The sequence below is a fragment of the Schistocerca gregaria genome, chromosome 6 (assembly GCF_023897955.1).
Source record: "Schistocerca gregaria isolate iqSchGreg1 chromosome 6, iqSchGreg1.2, whole genome shotgun sequence".
Taxonomy (NCBI): domain Eukaryota; kingdom Metazoa; phylum Arthropoda; class Insecta; order Orthoptera; family Acrididae; genus Schistocerca; species Schistocerca gregaria.
The window spans coordinates 438,892,237-438,904,706 of record NC_064925.1 but is presented as its reverse complement, the minus strand read 5'-3'; the positions used below and the strand labels follow the sequence as shown (position 1 = coordinate 438,904,706).

General features: G+C 38.8%; 1 protein-coding gene across 5 annotated transcripts in view; it reads right to left on the bottom strand.

Moving 5' to 3' along the window:
- LOC126278179 (collagen alpha-1(IX) chain-like) overlaps positions 1-12,470 on the bottom strand; it is a 1,015,797-nt gene that overhangs the window by 78,118 nt on the left and 925,209 nt on the right. The gene's annotated exons all lie outside the window — the stretch shown is intronic.

The window sequence follows — 12,470 nt, the reverse complement described above, 5'->3', positions numbered from 1 at the left end:
AAGAAGATATTATAAACCTTGTTAATTATCTTCTTGACACTAATGTGACAATGCACACAATGAATGGGAAACATGAAATTTGCCTCAAATGGCCTAAAAGCAAAAAGATAGAAAGTCATCGATCTTAAAATTCAGTTCATCAAAAACAACAAACAAATCAGAAAAACTGGAAAATCTTCTCTAGGATGTGAAAGGCAAGTTTCTGTTGATTACCTATCAAAGGGTAAAGTAATAACTGGCAAAAGATATAGTACAAGACTTCTACATTGCCTAGAAAAAAAAGAAAAGAAAAAAAGAGAAGAAATTTGAAATACACAAGAGAAAAAAAACATCTTTTTTCAGAAAAATGTATATCACTTTTTTTGACAATAAAAAAGGAACCTGAAATAATATCTTTTTGAATATCCACTCTATTCCAACAAAATCTGTGGCTGGAAAATGTGCTCAGTCACATGAAGAGCTCTCACAGTCTTAGATGGGTATTTAAACAATGGAAAATCTGGGATGAAATAACAATATGAAAAGGATAGATTGCTACTCACCACATATAGGAGGTGTTGAATTACAGAGAGGTACTGGCTGTGTGTGTGTGTGTGTGTGTGTGTGTGTGTGTGTGTGTGTGTGTGTGTGTGTGTGTGTGTGTGAGAGAGAGAGAGAGAGAGAGAGAGAGAGAGAGAGAGAGAGAGAGAGAGAGAGAGTTATGCATGCATGAAAGTGTGGGTGTTTTGTTTTGCCTATGTGTGATGGAGGACTTAGTATGACAACTAACAATGTCTAGCATTCTTTTTTTCAATGTGCTGTCTACTACTCAACTCTTCCTCTCTTTTCATGTTGTTGTAAGGTGGATATTTTTCGTACATGCCAGATTCATACTTCATGGATCAAACATATATCACGAGGGGGGGAGGAGTGGACAATGTGCATTGACCAAAATGAGGATGATGTAACAAATAAAGTCTTTCACTGCCATGATGAGAACCATTCACTTTGCCCTCATAACAGACGTCTCTCTCTAAAGTACAGCGAATGTTATCGTAAAACAAAGAAAACAATAAATACCGTCTTAATCCCCATTTTTACCATTCAACTAACCTACATTGCTGACAGTGCTCTTTTGGAAAAGTTTATAAAGCTCTGTTCTCTCTGGGTATCACAGGCTGATTGTTTAATGAATTGCATTCAGATATTCAGAGGCAATGTTGAGTCGATTTTTATGCATGATACTTAGATGACTAAGAAGGCTGTTGAGACATCATGCAGAAAAATGGAATCATCACTGATCACTCATGACAATCCACTGCTCCACACTGGATCAAATCTGCAAGGGTGCTGTCATATTGTTTCAGTGATTCCCAGCATGTTGTTCATATGGCAGGGGCACCAGCCCTCATCCGATAATAGTTGTAGGGCACAAAAAAAAAAAAAAAAAAAAAAAAAAAAAAAAAAAAAAAAAAAAACTTTTCCAGTTATTTATTGAATGGACCTTGTCTACAGGGAACACAAGCAGTCATATTACACTTCCTAAGGCACTCCAGGCAATAACCTTGTCTCTGATGAACATTTATCTACAGCTACATCTACATCTACATCCATACTCCGCAAGCCACCTGATGGTGTGTGACGGAGGTTACCTTGAGTACCTTTATCGGTTCTCCCTTCTATTCCAGTCTTGTATTGTTCATGGAAAGAAATATTGTTGGTATGCCTCTGTGTGGGCTCTAATCTCTCTGATTTTATCCTCATGGTCTCTTCGTGAGATATACGTAGGAGGGAGCAATATACTGCTTGACTCCTCGGTGAAGGTATGTTCTTGAAACTTCAACAAAAGTCTGTACCAAGCTACTGAGTGTCTCTACTGCAGAGCCTTCCACTAGAGTTTATCTACCATCTCCGTAACACTTTCGCGATTACTAAATGATCCTGTAACGAAGCGTGCTGCTCTTTGTTGGATCTTCTCTCTCTCTTCTATCAACCCTATCTGGTACCGATCCCACACCGGTGAGCAGTATTCAAGCATTGGGCGAGCAAGTGTACTGTAACCTACTTCCTTTGTTTACGGATTGCATTTCCTTAGGATTCTTCCAATGAATCTCAGTCTGGCATCTGCTTTACCGACGATTAATTTTATATGGTCATACCATTTGAAATCACTCCTAATGCCTATTCCCACTGCTTCCAGTTGTTGACCTGCTATATTGTAGCTAAATGATAAAGGATCTTTCTTTTTATGTATTCGCAGTACATTATACATTGAGATTTAGTTGCCATTCCCTGCACCATGTGTCAATTTGTTGCAGATCCTCCTGCATTTCATTACTATTTTCCATTTTTAGAACCTCTCGATATACAATAGCATCATCCGCAAAAAGCCTCAGTGGACTTAAGATGTTATCCATAAGGTCATTTATATATATTATGAACAGCAATGGTCCTACAACTCTCCCCTGTGGCACACCTGAAATCACTCTTACTTCGAAAGACTTCTCTCCATTGAGAATGACATGCTGCGTTCTGTTATCTATGAACTCTTCAATCCCATCACACAATTGGTCTGATAGTCCATATGCTCTTACTTCGTTCATTAAACAACTATGGAGAACAGTATCAAACACCTTGCGGAAGTAAAAGAAACACAGCATCTGCCTGGGAACCCATGTCTATGGCCCTCTGAGTCTTGTGGACAAATAGCGTGAGCTGGCTTTCACACGATCGTCTTTTTCAAAATCCATGCTGATTCCTACAGAGTAGATTTCTAGTCTGCAGAAAAGTCATTATACTCGAACGTAATATGTGTTCCAAAATTCTACAACTGATTAACGTTAAGAGATATAGGTCTATAGTTCTGCACATCTGTTCGACATCCCTTCTTGAAAACAGGGATGACCTGTGCCCTTTTCCAATAGTTTGGAATGCTATGCTCTTCTAGAGACCTATGGTACACCGCTGCAAGAAGGGGGGCAAGTTCCTTTGCATACTCTATGTAAAATCGAACTGGTATCCCATCAGGTCCAGCTGCCTTTCCTCTTCTGAGCGATTTTAAATGTTTTTCTATCCCTTTGTCATCTATTTCGATATCTACCATTTTGCCATCTGTGTGACAATCTAGAGAAGGAACTACAGTGCAGTCTTCCTATGTGAAACAGCTTTGCAAAAAGACATTTAGTATTTCGGCCTTTAGTCTGTCATCCTCTGTTTCAGTACTATTTTGGTCACAGAGTGTCTGGACATTTTGTTTTGATCCACCTACTGCTTTGACATAAGACCAAAATTTCTTAGGATTTTCTACCAGTACATAGAACTTTACTTTCAAATTCATTGAACGCTTCTCGCATAGCCCTCCTTACACTACCATTTCGCTTCATGTAATTTTTGTTTATCTGCAAGGCTTTGGTTATGTTTATGTTTGCTGTGAAGTTCCCTTTGCTACCGTAGCAGTTTTCTAACTCAGTTGTTGTATCACGGTGGGTCTTTTCCATCTCTTACAATCTTGCTTGCCACATACTCATCTAATGCATATTGTACGATGGTTTTGAACTTTGTCCACTGATCCTCAACACTATCTGTACTTGAGATAAAACTTTTGTGTTGAGCTGTCAAGGACACTGTCAGGGACTCACTGTTCAGGACAATGTACTGGGTTCTATTACCCAAGAAGTTTTTGAGCCAATCACATTCCTGTGAACCTAGCACATGTGCTTGAACTTTCATTATGTCTAAATTGTGGCAATGAGACAAATGCTTTCCAGAAATCTAGGAATATGGATTCTGCCTGTTGCCCTTCTTTCACGGTTCACAGGATATCATGCAAGGAAAGGGCAAGCTGAGTTTAACTTGAGTGATGCATTCTAAATCCATGTTGATTTGTGGATGGAAGCTTTTCTGTCCCAAGAAAATTTATTATATTAAGTTAGAATACGCCCACGAATTCTGCAGCCAATGCTATTACCCTCCTTATACGTAGGAATCACCCACACTTGTTTCCAATCACCTGGAACTTCTCACTGGGTGAGAGATACATGATAAATGCAAGCTAAGGAAGAGGTCGAAGCCCACTGAATTGAGATCCCACCTGGAGTTAACAACTTATTTCTTTTAAATTATTTCAGTTGCTTCTCATCACCAGTGATGCTCTTATTTCTGTATCTCCCATAGGGGAATCCGTGTGAAGGTCAAATGATTCTATGTCTGTATGATTTTTTTAAACATGAAATTTATATTATTGTCTTTACTTTGGGTGTCTTCTACTGCCACATCAAACTGGTTTACAAGTGACTGAACATCAACATTCAAGGTGCTTAGTGAGTTTAACATAGGACCAGTATTTTCTTGGGTTCTTGGCAACATCTTGCACTACCGTACAACAATGAAGTTACTGTATGCTTTATGCATCAATTTTTTGTAACTGTATGAATTTCTACTAGATTCTGCCATCAAAATTTCAAAATTCTTTTTTTGAATCGAGCATGCAGCAATCTCTGCTTCATAAATAAGAACAATTGGCAGCCAAGCTCTTGTGTTGTAATACTTTTATTTCATTTCCTCAATTCCAGTTTTGACAGATTCTGGCTGTCATCTTAGGATCTTCCAGAAATAGTATTACTGTGCACAATTTGCACAAACATAAAGAGAGCATACTCTACTTATAAAACAAAGGTGTCAGATAGGCTTGTCAAATACATAAAACAGAGTAAATAATAGACCCATCAACAGTGTGCCTCGGAATGGAGGTGAGTTCATCAATTGAGCTGTTATAGGTGCAGCACATCAGGATGTGCCCTTACCCGGCACACACTTCTCGAGAATGCAATATACAATCAGTTTGAACTTTTCCCCTTAATTCTTCCACATCCTTCACATTGGAATTAAATGAGGTCCGTTCATTGTTTAAGAGAGTAGTTTGCTAAAACTGCTTATCTGCTCTTTCCATCATAAAAACTCTCCTGGTCTTCTTTTCACTAAATTGTGACTGTTAACTCTATAATGATGTCATGATCACTAATCCTTGCCTCTATACTGACACTGCACATAAGGTCAGACATGTCTGTAGATACAAGGCCTAAAATATTTCCAGCATGCATGGGTTGCTGAACTAGCTGCTCAAGACCATTTCTGGAAATAGGGTTCAGAAATACTTCGCAAGACTGTCAGTCCATGCCACTTGCACTGAATCCATAGATGTCCCCATTTATACTCAGTAGGATAAAGTAACCCCCAAGTAATAGTATATGCTTCCATGCTACTGGGTGTAGATTTCCTTGAACGAGTCAATAAATCAATCAGAAGTACACCTTTGGACGCTCAGTGCATATGCAAAATGTGAGCCTTTCTGGTCTCCATTAAAAAAGCCTCTCTGCACCAGATTTGGGGAATATCACAAATGTCTGAGAACAGTTATGCACGACTTATTCAAAAACCTGCACACACCATAGTTTGTAATTTTGGTCAAAAACAATGGATGAACGGTACAAACCAATCCATAACAGACTAATAGAATTTCATTTTGACAAAATTACAAATTTTCTGTGGATGAAGCAATTGCTATTGGAAAAAGCAAATAATATTGTCTTGATCTTGGAATTCTGGAGGTTACCCTTTTAAATATGTGGGAAGTGGCAAATACAACAATTTCCTTCTCAGTTACTCCATTAACCATGTTGAGACGGTTGCAAGCTTGATGTTGTCTGTTGTTATGCTTCTTGAAGCATCATCATGTTTTTCTTTTCCATCCTAAAAGTGTTTCAGTCAATCACAAGCAATTATTGTTTTCAGAGGCTCTGTTCTGTACACTTTCACCAACAATGCAATTAGCACTGCTGCATTTTTCATAGTTGGTAACAAATACTGATCTTTATACATTGCAAAAAGATATAACTGTCATTTGACTTGTGTTCCACAGAAATCAGATGATTTTTGACACTTGTAACACTTAAAAACGGCCTAAGGCTAAAATCTAGATAGTGTAATAAAGGATATCATACAGTCACATGGCAGTTATATTTTTCTGTAAGTTTTATATGACTGTGGATCTATATGAAGGGAAAAGCATCAGTTTATGCATAGCTTCACTTCACTGTGGCGTGAATCTTCACAACATGTGTGTCAAGATGCACACAATTTTAACATATGTTGCCATCCAAGTTTGGGCATAGATGTCAGTCGAGGCGGAAGTATAGAGGCAAAGAACCTCTGTACTTCCGCCTCGACTGACATCTCTGCCCAAACTCTTTGCCTTTACAAATGTCTGCTTGTGTCTGTGTATGTGCGGATGGATATGTGTGTGTGTGCGAGTGTATACTTATCCTTTTTTCCCCCCTAAGGTAAGTCTCTCCGCTCCCGGGATTGGAATGACTCCTTACCCTCTCCCTTAAAACCCACATCCTTTCATCTTTCCCTCTCCTTCCCTCTTTCCTGACGAAGCAACCGCTGGTTGCAAAAGCTCGAATTTTGTGTGTATGTTTGTGTTTGTTTGTGTGTCTATCGACCTGCCAGTGCTTTTGTGAAATTACAAATGCTTAATTGGAGGCACTTTACCAACGACATGTAAGTAGGAAAGAACTCCAACTCGTAGCTCATATGACTGCACTTTGTAACACCTCAATCAAAAGTAGAGTTAGTACCTTACCCTGTTCAATCATAAATTTCGAGCATTTTTTTAAAGCAGTAGAGAGTTGGGGTTAACATTAATTTGATTGTTTAGAATGTGAATCAAAACATTGTAAACAGCAACAATAAGCCACAATACTGGCATAGAATAGAAGGCAGCAGAAGAGAAGTTGCAGAGCAGTCTAATTAATGTTGCTGATGTCGCAAGAGAGATGCCAACAGCAAGCAACCAGGTACAGTTGGGAAGGATAGATAGCAGTAATACGTATCAACCATTTGCCACCAGCCCTTCAGATGGAGAAGAAAGGAATTACATAATGCAACAGGGACTGCCAATGTCAATACCAGTTGCCCAAACATATCAAGAGTATAATCATATGCTTTCAAACAATGCCACTGTGGCAAAAGACAATACTGAATGTTTGTCTACTTTATTAGTAGACGAGGGTCTGCTCCATCACAGGCAGTTTCTGATTTTTTCAACAGAGGGTAAGAGGACGAACTCCATAGGGTTTAGCAGAGCTTTTTGCAACGTGTTACCTGCAACTGCCAGGACCACAGAAGTCCTAGTTTGTTATTGGGTACACACAGGGTAATGTTTACTGTGGAAAGCAGGTATGCCATACCTAGAGCAATTTGAACGGACTTTCTTGGACAAATATTTGTCCAGAACAGTCCAAGAGAGGCTATTTGAGAGGTTTTCAACCCATCACCATTCAGTAATAAACATGGGGGAATGAGAAAGTATTCCGAAAAACACTTCAACAAAACCAGGTATTGGACAAACTCAGTTTCCCACGTGGACCTATTAAAAATAATGGAAAGTTGCCTACCATCCCATATCAGCAAAAGCTGATCACTACACCTGAAAATGATATAAGAGTATTTCTTATATATACTAACTGGGTTGACCCAATACCTGATGAGAGGCCGTCACAACCACAGAACATTAATACAAAGAGTGCGCCTCTGCAAAATGTTCAACAGTAGCATGGCAACCAGCTTGGTTGGCACTGTATGCCCTGTGCAGCAAAACTAATACGAGAAATAATTGTGGTAACAGGGGAAACCAAAAGTACAAATGAGGTTTCAGAGGAAATCACAAACAGAATTACAATAGATTTGCCTATACTGAACAGAGGGATGTGGTTAACAACTTCACAACACAACCCCAACAGGTGGCAATAACCAACACAGTAATTGTCAGGAATTAACCTCAAACAGACCACCCATCAGTCCTCTACCTGGGAATTAAAGTCAATGGAATAATAATTACGTATCCAATGGAAGTGAAGGTCAAGGAATATTTTATTATACGGTGATACAGGACACAAACTGGTGAGGTCAAACCCACAATGTGCAGATAGATACTCACAATGAAGAGGCTAATGCCCCAACAAATCAGGAAAACTCCAACAGGTCATGATAAGTTCCAATTCACAGACCAATAAAAGAGGTGGGAGCATGGAATTTATTTCAAGTTACTTTCTCAAATGAGCAAGAGGCAGATATCGAAGAAGAACTGTGTCAGGAAGATGCAAACAACTTAGACAAGGCTAATGAGGACTAAATGCAAGCTGTAATTAATGCCCACATATGTGATTTAGATGTACCTGTGGTACTTGATATGGGTGTGTTGACAAATGTAATATTACAAGGTCTGTTTAACAGGCTGCAAAGGCGATATTAATACCAACTTTTGAAGTGCAGAATTGTCATATTCTCACCACAGTGGGGTGCAAGTCAAAAGGAGTTAAACTTCAGGCATTAATACCCATTACCATCAGCAATTTTCCTCAAAGTATTGTTCTGGTAGTGAAACATCTTGTAGTAATCTGTCTTACTGGAATCGATATCTTCAAACTGAGTACTTATATCATAGTACAATTGCCATATCCAACCACACTGTCTCTTGATAAACAAAAAGGTGAACAGCTGTCTGAAGAAGATATCAACCCAGAGAGTGTCCAAACAAAGGTAAGTGAATCTGCTTCTTTGTCACAGGATCAGAAGGAATGGTTACAAGAAGTAATACTTCAGTATTCGTAAGTACTTAGGAGGTGCCCTAGGGTAATAGAGAATTATGAGTGTAAAATGGATGTTTACTCACCCAAGACATTCTGTCTTTTTTTTCAATTCCTTAGGAAAAAAGAGAAACTGTGAGGAAAGAAATTGAAAGGATAATAAACTGGAAAATCATACAACTCTCCTATTCCTGATATTGTAGTCCTATTTTAGTTGGTGCCAAGCCCAATGGTAGCATCAGGCTTGTGCTTGATGTCAAAAACATTAACAAAATCATTGTTCCTGTCACGGCAAGTCCTCACTAGCTTGAAGAACACTTACTGAAATTTCACAATGTTAAATTAATTGTGTTGCTGACAACTAGAATTACATCAAGGTGGTAGGAAGTACACAACTGTTGTGTGGAGGGAGCAGGAGAAATGAATTTTATATTTTGCTGTTTGGCTTGAACATGAGTGCAGATGTTTTCATTTCTGCATAGCACAAAGTCTGGGACTGGAACTCCTCAGTACAGTCACTCTTTATGTTGATGACCTTTTAGTAGCTACTCTTACATGGGAAGAACATGTGAGGCTTTTGGCACAGGTATTACACTGATTTGCAGAACACTGGGTCACAGCTAATCTAACAAAATCATAGTTTGGAAAAGAAAAGATCAAATTCCTGGGTCATATTATCTTGCCACACAGTACACTGCCTGATCCAGGAAAATTAGATGTGATCAAACAGTTCCCACTGCCACAGAATAAAAAACAACTCAAGGCCTATTTGGGTTTGGTTTCATTTTTTACGGAATTTATTCCAGAACAGTTACTGAATAGTGATGCATTACTGAATCTTTTGAGGAAAAACAATCCACAGATATGGATTGATCAATGTCAAGCGGCTTTCACCAAAATAAAGGAAGCCTTGCTATGTTCAAACATACTATATTGCTCTGAAATGTCACAGGATTTTTGCTTGAGTGCTTCTTCACAGAGGCTAGAAGCATGCTTATTTCATATCATTGAAGAAGAAGGGGAATTGACACCTAAGACAATCAGGTGTGATAGTCAAACACTTTATGAATCTGAGCGCTCATGATCCATGACAGAGCTTGAGACTCTCAGGATTATATGGGCATTTAAGAAATTTGAATAAAACTGATGGGGCAAACACACCAAGGCTACTTTCTTTTCTTCTGACACACAAATTATTACATTGATGGTTACTCAGATGGTGCATGTAGATGCAGGAGTTCAGTTTTGAAATCATATACATCAGGCAGCCAGCGCCCCGGACGAATTCGTATGTTGTCGCAGTGGCCGAGCCGTGTCACTTAGCTGGCCATGCAGACTGCCTGCCGAGCCTCGCCATGCCGCTGTACGCAAATATTGCAATAGATAAAAATTTATTTTGCGACCACACATCGCTGTCCTTTTCAGCGGAACTGAGGGAAAATGCATCTAAAACCAATCTTTTTAGTTAGTTTTTTATTTGAGTTTCAATGAATCAAACAATTAACTGTTAAAGTGATAAGAGTGTTTAAAAAACAGGATTGTACAAAATTAATTGTATGTTCCTTTTTGGCGTGGTACGAGCAGGAAACAGGTGAGCAATATTTGTGCGCAAGTTGCAAATGATCACTGAGAATTGGGAAAGCAGGGAAACCCTTTGCTGCTGGGAATCTCATCAAGGATTACCTGGTCGACTCGTTGGTTTGTATTTGTCCACCAGATCTCAAGGAAAAATTTGAAAAAATAGCTCTTTCCCCTCAAACTGTTGCTCACAGAGTCGAAGATATGGTTTCAGATATGGAGCAGCAATTAATGGAAAGAGCAGCGAACTTCATTTCACTTTCTATCGCTCTTGACGAGTCTGCAGACATTGCGGACATATTTCAGCTCGTCATATTCATTTGAGGTGTCAACGACAATCTGCGTGTCACCGAAGAATTTCTCTATCTTATACCATTAAAAGACACAACCATGGGTTTGGATATTTTTCTAGCCGTGGAAAATGTGTTAGAGTCAATGGGTTTAAAATGGGAACGCCTGACCAGTGTAACAAGGGATGGAACCCCTACGCTACGAGGGATACACAATGGATTTCTGAGTTATGTGAGGTCAAAAATGGCTGAAGTTGGCTGTTCCTTATTCGTTACAGTCCATTGTCTGATACACCAGGAGGCACTTTGTGCGAAGATTGTCAACATAAAAAATGGTCACAGTTCTACAAACGGTTAATTATCTACGCTTTCATGGATTCACACATTGCCAATTTAAAGAATTTCTGGCTGATATCGAAGTGGAGTACCCAGACATCCCCTACCACACAGAAGTAAGACGGCTGAGCAGAGGAAAGGTGCTTAATCGGTTTTTCTCCTTGAGGGGCGAAATATATACCTTTTTGGAAATGAAAGGACGTCCAAAAGAATTACTTTGTGATCATAAGTGAGTGGCAAATTTGGCTTTTTTGAGTGACCTTACTGGATATTTAAATACTTTAAACACTTCACTCCAACGCGAAAATGATTATGTTGTTGATTTAGTGCAGACGATTCAAGCATTTCAAAAAGAAAGTTATTTTGTGGGAAAAACAATTGCACGAGAAGAATTGTGGACACTTTCCTGCACTAGACAGCGTTAAAGAAAATGTGGATTTTTCAGAGTATGTTGCAATCATTTGCAAATTAAAAGAACGGTTAGAAAACAGAATTTTGGAGATAAGTGAGCTTCAATCGGCCTTAGATATATTTGTTCGCCCGTTTTCCCTTCAGCATAGGATGTCTCACAAGTGCTTCAACTAGAGCTGATTGACCTGCAGTGCAATATCCGCCTGATGGACCACTTTCTCATGTGTAAAACTTTGGATGACTTTTACAGCTGTCTTCTACAAGAAAAATACCCTCTTTTGCACAAGCACGCGGCCTAAGTTCTCTCAATGTTTGATTCCACGTATATCTGTGAGCGCTTTTTCTCTCTTTTAAAGCTTGCTAAAACTAAGAATCATTCATTACTTGGTGATAAAATTTAAAAAAATAAAAATTTGACTAATTTTTCGTGGTTATCAGTCTCAGGGAATATTGTACCAAACATTGACAAAACTGTTTCCTCGAAAAAGAAAAAAAGTGTAAAATGTAACTTGTCTTCTTTAACAATGTTGACTGTATGAATTAAGGAGCTTTATAACCTTAATTCCATTTTTAATAAGTTTTCAAACTTAGTCGGTTAAAATTATTACATACAAAACAGCAACTAAGGATCCGATTTCTAAACTCTGCAAAAGGGATACAAAGTGATGTAGCCTGATGTATAACAAAAAAAAATTTCTTGTAACTGCTAACAGTAAGAATGAGACTCTATATCCCTTACAAAAAGTTATTTCTAAAATAGAATATTTATGACTCTAGTTCATTTAAGAAACTGATATATTTTTCAGAAGATGCCTATTGTACATATGATGAGTGTGCACGTGCAGTACTAATAGAATGAACCTGTGGGTCATAAAACAACTAAGATGTTTTTCGTTTCTTGTTCTGGATATTGTTGTCTAAAGCTTTGCGTAGTAATTCTGCCACACGAACACTAGTTGTTACCTAAACATTAAATGGTTTGCTTGTTTTACCGCTCATCAGCCTCTCTTACAGAGGTGCGCTTCCTCTGTTATTTTGTGGTGTTGAATCTGACTGCAGGACAGTCCACTGCAGAGCAGTGGTGTGCGATCTCAATCGCTCCGCAGCTCTCTCTCTTGCGCCTATGGCGACACTAGCAACACACGGTTGCGGATGGGGCGCTGAACTACACTGCCAGGCCTGATGTACATTTAGGGTAAGCAAAACATAATCACAGATGCCTCGTTGA